At 37.5% G+C, this 10,372-nt stretch overlaps 2 non-coding genes across 2 annotated transcripts; one reads left to right on the top strand and one right to left on the bottom strand.

Moving 5' to 3' along the window:
• Window positions 1-4,317: 4,317 nt before the first annotated feature.
• On the top strand, window positions 4,318-4,424 carry LOC128034209 (small nucleolar RNA R71). Its single transcript, XR_008190340.1, has one exon. It is a non-coding gene; the product is annotated as a small nucleolar RNA R71 (small nucleolar RNA).
• A 3,055-nt stretch (window positions 4,425-7,479) lies between these two features.
• LOC128034338 (small nucleolar RNA R71) lies at window positions 7,480-7,586 on the bottom strand. The gene has a single exon (XR_008190465.1). It is a non-coding gene; the product is annotated as a small nucleolar RNA R71 (small nucleolar RNA).
• Between the last annotated feature and the right edge of the window lie 2,786 nt (window positions 7,587-10,372).

The following is a 10,372-nucleotide window of genomic DNA, read 5'->3' as shown; positions in this document are numbered from 1 at the left end:
CAAACTCTAGTACACTCATATAGCACACTAGGCCACCGAGTCTGAAAGTGATGGTGCCCTGCTCATCATGCGATGTCATCACATGATGGGGATGAAATGTTAAGCAAAACTCCAAAGTCAGCTCCATGAATCTGGGCTCGATGATGGAGAAGAATCGGTCTCATGGGGTTGTGGTAAGAAAGGCCCAAACAAGATCATCGATGTGGACTTGCTCCAAAGTGGCCCAGTCGATACATTGGCCCAAACCAAATGGTCACACTCGAATGAGCTGGAATAAGTCCTCTTGGGGACTCGCAAAAAATCAGAGATAAGGGTGACGGGCCTCAGAAGAATCGCTCGAGGAAGAGGTCGTGCTAGGGGTCTTCCGCTTTTTCGCAGTGGGGACGACGACCTTGGACTTGTTTGCTGTGTTCGTCATGATGTGCCTTCAAGAAAGCAATTAACTATCAGATAATAAAATAAAATACACATCATCAAATAAATAGACAAAAAGGTTGAAAAACAGTTGTGGAATTTAAAAGATGACACTAAGAAGGACCCTAAGACACGCCTTGAAATTAAAATCGCCCGACTAGAAAATCAACTCCGACAATACTATTTCCTAATATCAGGTAGTCAATAGACATGAAATAGCCTCAGTATGAAAAATAAGAACACATAAAATATACTAAGAATAAAAAGTATAAACAATGAAACAATTCAAATACTAAGAACAAAGAACACGAATAATAGACACAGTGAGCAAGGAAATCTAAATAATAGAGTAAGGAAGAAGCATAATAAGATTTGCAATAAGAAATGAAAATAGGAGCATGAAGGACAAAAATGGATTAAATAAAAATAAAATAAAAAACAGAACAAGTAAACAAAAGGAATAGAACTAAAATAAATAATAGATAATAAACAATAAATAAACAAAGTAAAATAACTAATGAAAATAAGAAATAAGAAATAGGAAATAAGAAACAAGAAATACGAAATACTGAAATAAGAAATACGAAATAAGAAATAGGAAATAGGAAATAGGAAATAGGAAATAGGAAATAGGAAATAGGAAATAGGAAATAGGAAATAGGAAATAGGAAATAGGAAATAGGAAATAGGAAATAGGAAATAGGAAATAGGAAATAGGAAATAGGAAATAGGAAATAGGAAATAGGAAATAGGAAATAGGAAATAGGAAATAGGAAATAGGAAATAAAGAATGAAAGAAAGGAGGGCAAACGGTGGTGAGTGGTGACCGGAGGGAATGGAGGTGACAGTGATGGGGAGAGGACGGTGGTGCGATGGTGTTTGAATGAGGGTGAAGTGCTAGTAGGGCGTGGGGGAGAGGTGAGGGAGGAGAGAAAAAAAGAAGGGAAAAAGAAGAAGGAAAAAGGGAGAGGAGAGGGGACGACTTGGGGAGGGGAAGTGGTGAGGGCGAAGGTGTGTAGCGAGGAAGTGAGGCGGTGCAGAACGACAGTGACCGAAGAGAGGGGTTGTTGGGGGTGAGTGGCGGCTAGGGATTTGAGGAAGAAGACAAAGTAAAGTAAAAAAATAAAATGGGATTAGGGTTTTTAAAAGGGAACACGGTCGTGTAAGGCCTGTGTTGGGCCACACGTGTGGTTCATTTCTAGCCCGTATGCATCTTAAAATTTAAGGCTTAGTCTTCACACGGCCTCGGACACGCCCGTGTGTCCAGGTCGTGTAGCAGACACAGTCGTGTCGCATAGCTGTGTGCTAGCTCCTTTGCTTCCCACAAGCCTATGCAGCAACCCCCACACCCATGCGGCAACCCCCACGCCTGTGTGGTCTGGCCGTGTCCCGCACACGACCATGTGCCTCACCCGTGTAACTCTCTGACTTGTTTTAATGATGAAAAGAATAGCTCCAGGTTTTACATGGTTTAGGACACGCCCGTCTGTTCCGGCCGTGTGGGCAACACGGTCATGTTGCACGATTATGTGGACTGTTGTAGGTCGTGCCTCTGTTGATTTTTGGAAAAATTAAGTCCCAAGATCTACACAGCCAATGACACGGCCGTGTGTCCAAGCCGTGTAACTCACTGTTGATTTTCTTAAAATTTTAAAACTAAGTCTTAAGATCCACACGGCCAAGGACACACTCGTGTGTCCAGGCCGTGTAAGCCACTATCGAACCCCTTTTAGTGCACACGGCCCAGGGCACGCCCGTGTGTCCAGGCCATATGGGTCAAAAAATCCTTATTTAACGTGAATTAAAAATAAAAATAAATGAATTAGCAATGTTAATACTCGGGTTGCCTCCCAAGAAAAGCTTATTTAAAGTTTAAGCTTGACTTACCTTGTATTAGCACTGTTACGATGGTTCGCAGAGTCAAAACTCCTCTTTCTCGCTGTCAATTGTATTATCAAAATAAGGTTTAAGTCGATTAATATTTACCTTAAAAGTGCCAAATTCAGAATGAGTTATCTCGATTATACCATAAAGGAAGACATTCAATAGCGTAAAAGGAGTTGTTCTGTTTACATTAAGCTCTGAAGTGGCAATTTGAGGGTCCGTTTTATCCAACAATACCTAGTCCCCAACCTTAAATTGGTTCATTCCATCCTTATGCTCGTCATGGCATCACTTTGGTTCTGCATCGTGTATTATCAGTTTCTCCTTGACATGTGTCCATCATTCATCTAGTTCATCGATCTGTAGCATTCTTTTTTCATGAGTCGTTCTATTTTTGTCGCATGGGCTGAAATGTTGCTCCATCACGTTTTTCCTAGGGATTTCCTGCAAAGAAGTTTGAGCCATAAGGTTACTAAATTTAACAAAACTCGTATAATCATCTCGATCACTAGATGTCTTAACAGAATTACGAGCTTGGAGTGTAATCGTTTCGTCACCTACACGAAGTATTAATTCACCTGTACCAACATCTATAATAGTTCTGTCAGTTGCTAAAAATGGTCTTCCTAAAATTAAAGGTACGTCACTATCCTCACCCATGTCTAAAACAACAAAATCAATCGAGAATATGAATTTATCAATTTTCACAAGTACATATTCAATAATACCCCTAGGAAATCTAATGGTTCTATCTACCAATTGAATACTCATCCTAGTTTGTTTTGGTTTCCCAAGACCTAATTGTTTAAACATTTTATAGGGCATGACATTAATACTAGCCCTTAAATTAGCTAAAGCTTATTCACATTTAAAATACAAATTAAACAAGGAATAGTAAAATTTTTTGGATCTTTCAATTTGTTGGGTAGCTTATTTTGTAAAATTGCTGGGCAAACTGCATTTAGCTCCATGTGCGATGAATCATCTAACTTCCGTTTGTTTGCCAAAAGCTCCTTTAAGAATTTAAGGGAATTGGGCATCTGCAAAAGAGCTTCAATAAGCGGTAAGTTAATATGTAACTTTTTAAGAAGTTTAACAAATTTACCAAATTTTTCATTCGTGTGGTCTTTCTTTGTCACGTTAGGATATGGTACTCGAGATTTATATTTCTTACCATTTGGATTTTGTTCATTCTGGCTCACCTCAACCTTACCTTTACTTACCACACTTTCTTGCCTCAGTTCTGGTTCAGATTTCACTAACCCTTCTTCATCTCGAATAGTAATTGCATGAAGCTGCTCTCTTGGGTTAGTTTTATTGTTGCTAGGCAAGCTACCTTGTGGTCGTTCTGAAATCAACGTTGCAAGTTGACTGATTTGGTTCTCGAGCCATTGAATTGATGCTTCCTAATTTTTAAGTGCTGCCTCAGTGTTTTGAAAATGGGTTTCTACCATTGAGATAAACTTCGTTAACATCTTTTCAAGGTTTGACTTCTTGTCTTGCTGGTAAGATGGTTGTTGGAAGCTTGGAGAGGGTTGTGGTCTTTGATTTCCTTAACCACCCCAAGAGAAATTGGGATGGTTCCTCCAACCTGCATTATAAGTGTTATTGTAGGGATTATTATGAGGCCTAGAATTATTACCCATATAGTTGATTTGTTCGTTCTCTGTGCTATGACTGTAGGGCAAATATTCTGGATTACTCATTCCTCCTCTATTTGCATTATCTTGCATCACCTGATGTACCTGCGTAGAAACACATAAATCGTCAATTTTCTTATTTAATTGTTCTACCTGATTTGATAACATGGTGAGTACATCTAGATTGAAAACACCAGCTGCTCCATTAGGCTTCTTCCTCATGACTTGCCACTGATAATTATTCAGTGACATCTCTTCTATATGATAAGCCACTTTAGGTGTCTTATTGTTCAAGGTACCATCGACTGCTGCATCGATTAATTGCCTAGTTGAGGGATTCAAATCGTTGTAGAAGGTTTGAACCTGTAGCCATAAAGGTAACCCTTGGTGAGGGCATATTCTCAATAAATCCTTATACCTCTCTCATGCATCATATAGGATCTCTAAGTCTATCTGTATGAAGGAAGAGATATCATTCCTCAACTTAGCTGTCTTAGTCGGTGGAAAGTACTTCAACAAGAATTTTTCGGTCATTTGGTCCCATGTGGTGATCGAACCTCGTGGTAGGGATTTCAACCACTGTTTAGCTTTATTAATCAATGAGAAGGAAACAACCGTAGGTGAATGACATCATCAGAAATTTCATTTATCTTGAAAGTATGGTAGACTTCCAAGAAATTAGTCAAATGAGTATTTGGATCTTCTTCTTGCAAACCATCGAACTTAACGAACTGTTGAATCATCTGAATAGTGTTCGACTTCAGTTCAAAATTATTCACAGCAATGGTGGGTCACACAATACTTGATTCAGTCCCAGTTAGATTAGACTAGGTATAATCATACATAGTACAAGGAACATGATTCGGATTTGCAGGATTCGCAGCAACCACAGGAGGAAGCTAATTATTCTGATTATCATCTATCTCCTAAGTAACAATAACAACGTCCTCTGGCTCTTCCACTATATTCTGTCGACTCTGCCTTCCTTCTCCATGGTTTCTGCGAGCTGTACTTTCAATTTCACTATCAAATACTAAAGGTCCTGACATGTTTCTTCTAGTCATACACTAAAGGACCTTGTCAGAAGCAAATAAAAGAAAAAAATTAGAAAACAAAAATAAAACTAAAAACAAAAATAAAATGCAATAAAAATAAATGGCTAAATTAATAAAAATCATGTGTTCCTAATATTTTAGTCCCCGAAAACGGAGCCAAAAACTTGATTGTCACTAAACTAACTATAGATACGACTAAGGCAAGTGGAAACATGGAAATTTACACATTTTTACATACCATTTTTAACTTAAAATCATACAATTTCGATAAAATTATTGTCGAAAAAATAAATAATTTTTAAAAAATAATTAAAGTGAACTTAAGATATGAACATGTTGAATTTTTGTTAATTTTATACTTAATTTTGATGAATTTTGGTTATTTTCGACAGATTTGCACAAAAGGTGAAAAATGGCTCGACAGACACTACTAGAAGCACAAAATCGAGAAGCAATTTAAAGTATCGAGACTAACTAAATTTTAGCCTAAGATGGCCAAAAATTATACGTATTAATTCATAATATAATTAATTTTAATTTATATCCAATTTAATTTGGTTTAATAAATTATTATTAATTATTATGAAAAAGAGGTCCTGTTGAACTAGACCGAGTAAACCGAACCGACCAAGAAATGTACAGCCCAAAAACCATTCCAAGAGCTGACCCAAATCATTTTGTTAGGTAATTATTTAGGCTTGCAAAGAGTCCCTTGAAGACTTGCTCAAGTTGCATTCAAACCCCTCCACAATTGGTGGCTTTATAGATTTGCCACAAGCCTAAATTAGCAAAGTTGAAACTATCAACCTTGCCACATGTGTGGCCGGCCAAGGGAGGGCTCTTTGGCTGATAATTTTAGCTATTTTTAGCAGCCCTCCTTAGCTATAAGAACCCCCTTAGGCTAGTCACTTTAGAAACACACCTCCAGCATTCACATCATTCCTCTATTCTCTCCACTTTCTCTCTTCCTTTCCGTTCCAAAATTCCCTTGCTCTCTTACCGATTTATCCTCTTGCGAAAGGGGCATTCATCAGCTATTTGGAGCAGTAATTAAGTGTTCATAGTAGCCTTGGTCAACGAGGACAACGGAGAAGGATGAATGGAGCACTAGTCAAGCCACGGAAAAATATCAGATTTGATTCTTGTTCCCTGTTTCTTCAATTTCTATTTTTGTTATGCTAAACATATCTATGAAAATTTATGTTGTTGGAATGGTTAATTTAATCAATTTAGCTTGAATTTAATTCATGTTAGGTTGATTGCATTTTGATTGTTAGAATTATTGAAATTGTGATTATGTTGTTATAGGCCTGGGTAAGATGCTTGATTAAGTAAAATCATGACTAAGTTATTCTTGCATTACAATTGTTAGGTAACTAATGAATTAATTATTTAAACGGACTGAAATTTTAATTAATGGACACAGTACTTAATCAGTGCATGTTTAATCATCTAAGCTAGCTGAGGATTAGATTAGTAACGGTATCTGACGATACATTTGCCTTGCATAACTTGCAAGATTATTGTGATTAAATTGTTTCAAGGTAAGGATACTTTGTTACCTCACATAGTCTTTTATGTGCTTATTAAATTGAGTTAATTGTTTGAATTGATATAGGGATATGTACAAGAGATTATTTCGATTTAATTAGTGTGTATGTGCAATAACATATTTGCCTATTAAGACTTGTTTAATCGGTTGAATTGACATAGGGATATAGTCAAGAGATAAATGGATTATGGTAGGTGAGTATGTTCAAACAAAATATTTTTCTTCATCAAAGTGTTTTAAATAGCATTCATAAATAATTCTTTTCACAGTCCCTATGGGTACGATAACTCGTCATTTACTTCTCACTTTATTACTTTTTGTGATTATGTACACTTGCACATTTCCATCGTTACAAGTTTTTGGCGCCGTTGCTGGGGACTGTGTTTTAAAAAAATCATTATTTGTGAAGTTGTCAGTTTTGTATTTTGGTTTATTTTCTATTCAAATTTTAACTTAGTTATTTTTTCTGTGATTTTTTCAGGTGTTTATGAGTATTGACCAAATCATCGATTTACTCCCTGTAGACCCTGAGATTGAATGAACTTTTCGACAGCAAAGAAGGCAAGCAAGTCAGAGAAGGACTGAAGAGATGAACTTCGAAAATCTGAATCAAGGAAACGTAGCAAACCTTGCTAAAAATTCTATCCTTATTACTGATGATAAGGATAGATCTTTGTGACAGTATGTCGTGCCAGTATTTCATGATCTTAATCCGGGTATTAGGAGACACGAAATTGAGGCACAACAGTTCGAGTTGAAGCCAATCATGTTAGCCAGAGTACCCGAAGATGCATTACGATTGAAGTTATTCCCATATTCACTAAGGGACAGAGCTCGAGCTTGGTTGAACTCATTACCACCAAACTCAATTTCAACATGGCAAGAGTTAGCAGAAAAATTCCTTATGAAGTGTTTCCCGCCTAGCAAGAATGCTAAGTTGAGGAACGAGATCACTATTTTCCAAAAAATGGATGATGAGTCATTGTATAAGGCATGGGAAAGGTACAACGAATTATTATGGAAGTGCCCTCATCACGGAATCCCACATTGCATACCACTTGAGACATTTTATAATGGTCTCAATGCTCACACGAGGATGGTAGTGGACGCTTCTGCTAATGGTGCTCTCCTTTCTAACTTTTATAATGAGGCTTATGAAATCATTGAGAGCATTGCCAGCAATAGTTATCAATGGCCAACCAATCGAGCAACGTCAGGAATATGAGTCACTGGAATACATGAAGTAGACGCTCTTACTTCACTCGCATCTCAACTATCATCAATATCCTCAATGTTAAAAAATCTTACTACTAATGGGTGTAATAGTTTTGCAGCACAACCACTGAATTAATTTGAAAATGTAGCCTGTGTTTATTGTGGGGAAGGACATTTGTTCGAAGAATGTCCATCGAACCCAAAATCTGTGTATTACATGGGTAACCAGAACCAAAATCGAGGAAGGAAAGGGCTGGAATCCAATTTCTATAGCCCATCATGGCGAAACCACCTGAATTTTTTCTAAAGTAACCAAGGGGCAGGAACCGGTAACAATTATGTCCAACCTAGATCGTCCCAACCACCTAGTTTTTCCCAACAAGCTTAGAAACCAACCCAAGCTAAACCATCCAATATCCTAGAGAATCTATTGAAGGCATACATGGCGAAAAATGATGCCTCTCTAAGGAATTTAGAGAATCAAGTGGGCGAGCTTGCAATTAAACTCAGAAACTGACCACAAGGTGCTTTGCCTAGTGATACAGAGAATCCGAGGAGTCTAGGGAAGGAGCATTGTAAAGCGTTAACATTGAGGAGCGAAAAGACTTTAGAGCCCAATTCTGTTGAAGTTGAGAAGGAGCCAGCTGACGCTCAAGACTCGAAGAAAGTTCAACCGAGTGTTGCAATTCCAGTTTCACCGAAAATTGAATGTGCAAAATCTGACAAGGTAACTTCTAAACTAGCTAATTCTGATCAATTAATAACTCCGTTAGATGCATAATTGCCACAGAAAATGAATCAACTAGTTCTAGTAAAGAAACCTCCACCACCCTACCCTCAAAGACTTCAGAAGCAAAAGTAGGAAATTCAATTCAAGAAGTTCCTAGACGTATTCAAGCAACTTGATATCAACATCCCGTTGGTTGAAACACTTGTACAAATGCCAAAATACATCAAATTCATGAAAGATATCTTGTCTAAAAAACAAAGGCTTAGAGAATTTGATATGGTAGCCCTAACGAAGGAATGCAGTGCATATCTTCAAGACAAACTATGCTCAAAATTGAAGGATCCTGGATGTTTTACCATACCTTGCAATATTGGAGCAACATATTGTGGTAATACACTATGTGACTTGGGTACAAGTATCAACTTAATGCCCATGTCAATATTTAGGAAGTTGGTGATAGGTGAAGTTAGACCTACTACGACTACACTTCAATTAGCAGATCGATCTTTAGCATATGCAGAAGGAAAAATCGAGGACGTATTGGTACGTGTAGAAAAATTTATCTTTCTTGCTGACTTTGTGATTCTAGACTTTGAAGTAGACAAAGAGGTGCCAATCATCCTAGGAAGACCATTCTTAGCAACCGGAAGGACCTTATTGATGTGTAGAAGGGTGAGCTTACTATGCGTGTTCAGGATGATCAGGTATCATTTAACGTTTTTAAGTCCATGCGATTTCTTGACTTAATTAATGATTGTTCTCAGTGTCTGATTTAGAGGATTTAATCGAGGAGAAGGAACTCAATTATGTTGAAGACCCATTGGAACCAATTTTAACCTCAGATCCTCCAAATGATGAAGAGGAGGATGAATACTTAGCATTGTTAGAAGCTACTCAAAGGGGATTTAATCTGTAATCTCGCTTTGAATCTTTGGAGTTAGAAAAAATGAATTATGCCCAAACAAAAGCGTCAATCGAGGAACCACCTAAATTAGAACTGAAGGTACTTCCCTTACATTTGAAATATGTTTATTTTGGTAACGCTTGTACTTTGCCTGTGATTGTTTCAGCAGAATTAACTACTGAGCAAGAAGAGAAACTCATCCTAGTGTTGAAACAACTCAAGAAAGCTATCGGATGGACCATAATCGATATTCGTGAAATTAGTCCATCTGTATGCATGCACAAGATTATCTTAGAAGATGGCGAAAAAGGGTTGATTGATAGACAACGAAGACTGAACCCCATCATGAAGGACGTAGTCAACAAAGAAATCATCAAGTGGTTAGATGTGGGTATAATTTACCCCCTCTCAAATAGTTCATGGGTAAGTCCGGTCCAGTGCGTATAAAAGAAAGGAGGTATCACGGTAATTGAAAATCAGTATAACGAGTTGATACTGACTAGAATGGTTACAGGATGGAAAATTTGCATTGATTACCGAAAGCTGAACAAGGCAACTAGGAAAGATCACTTTCCTTTGTCGTTTTTGGACCAGATGCTTTATAGACTCGCAGGGCGAGATTATTACTATTTTATCGATGGATACTCGGGGTATAATCAGATTACAGTAGCACTGGAAGATCAGCACCAGACAACATTCACCTGCCCGTACGATACATTTGCATTTAGGCGCATGCCATTTTGTTTATGTAATGCACCTGCTACATTTCAAAGATGTATGATGTCTATTTTTACTGACATGGTTGAAAAATATTTGGAAGTTTTTATGGATGATTTTTCAGTATTCAAAGATACATATGATGATTGTCTAGCCAATCTAGCCAAGGTACTAAGGCGATACAAAGAAACAAACCTTGTACTTATTTGGGAAAACTGCCATTTCATGGTACGAGATGGTATTGTTCTAGGGCATCAGATA

Source organism: Gossypium raimondii, chromosome 10, assembly GCF_025698545.1.
Source record: "Gossypium raimondii isolate GPD5lz chromosome 10, ASM2569854v1, whole genome shotgun sequence".
Taxonomy (NCBI): domain Eukaryota; kingdom Viridiplantae; phylum Streptophyta; class Magnoliopsida; order Malvales; family Malvaceae; genus Gossypium; species Gossypium raimondii.
The sequence above is the reverse complement of the archived record's forward strand: the minus strand, read 5'-3'. Positions and strand labels throughout refer to the sequence as shown.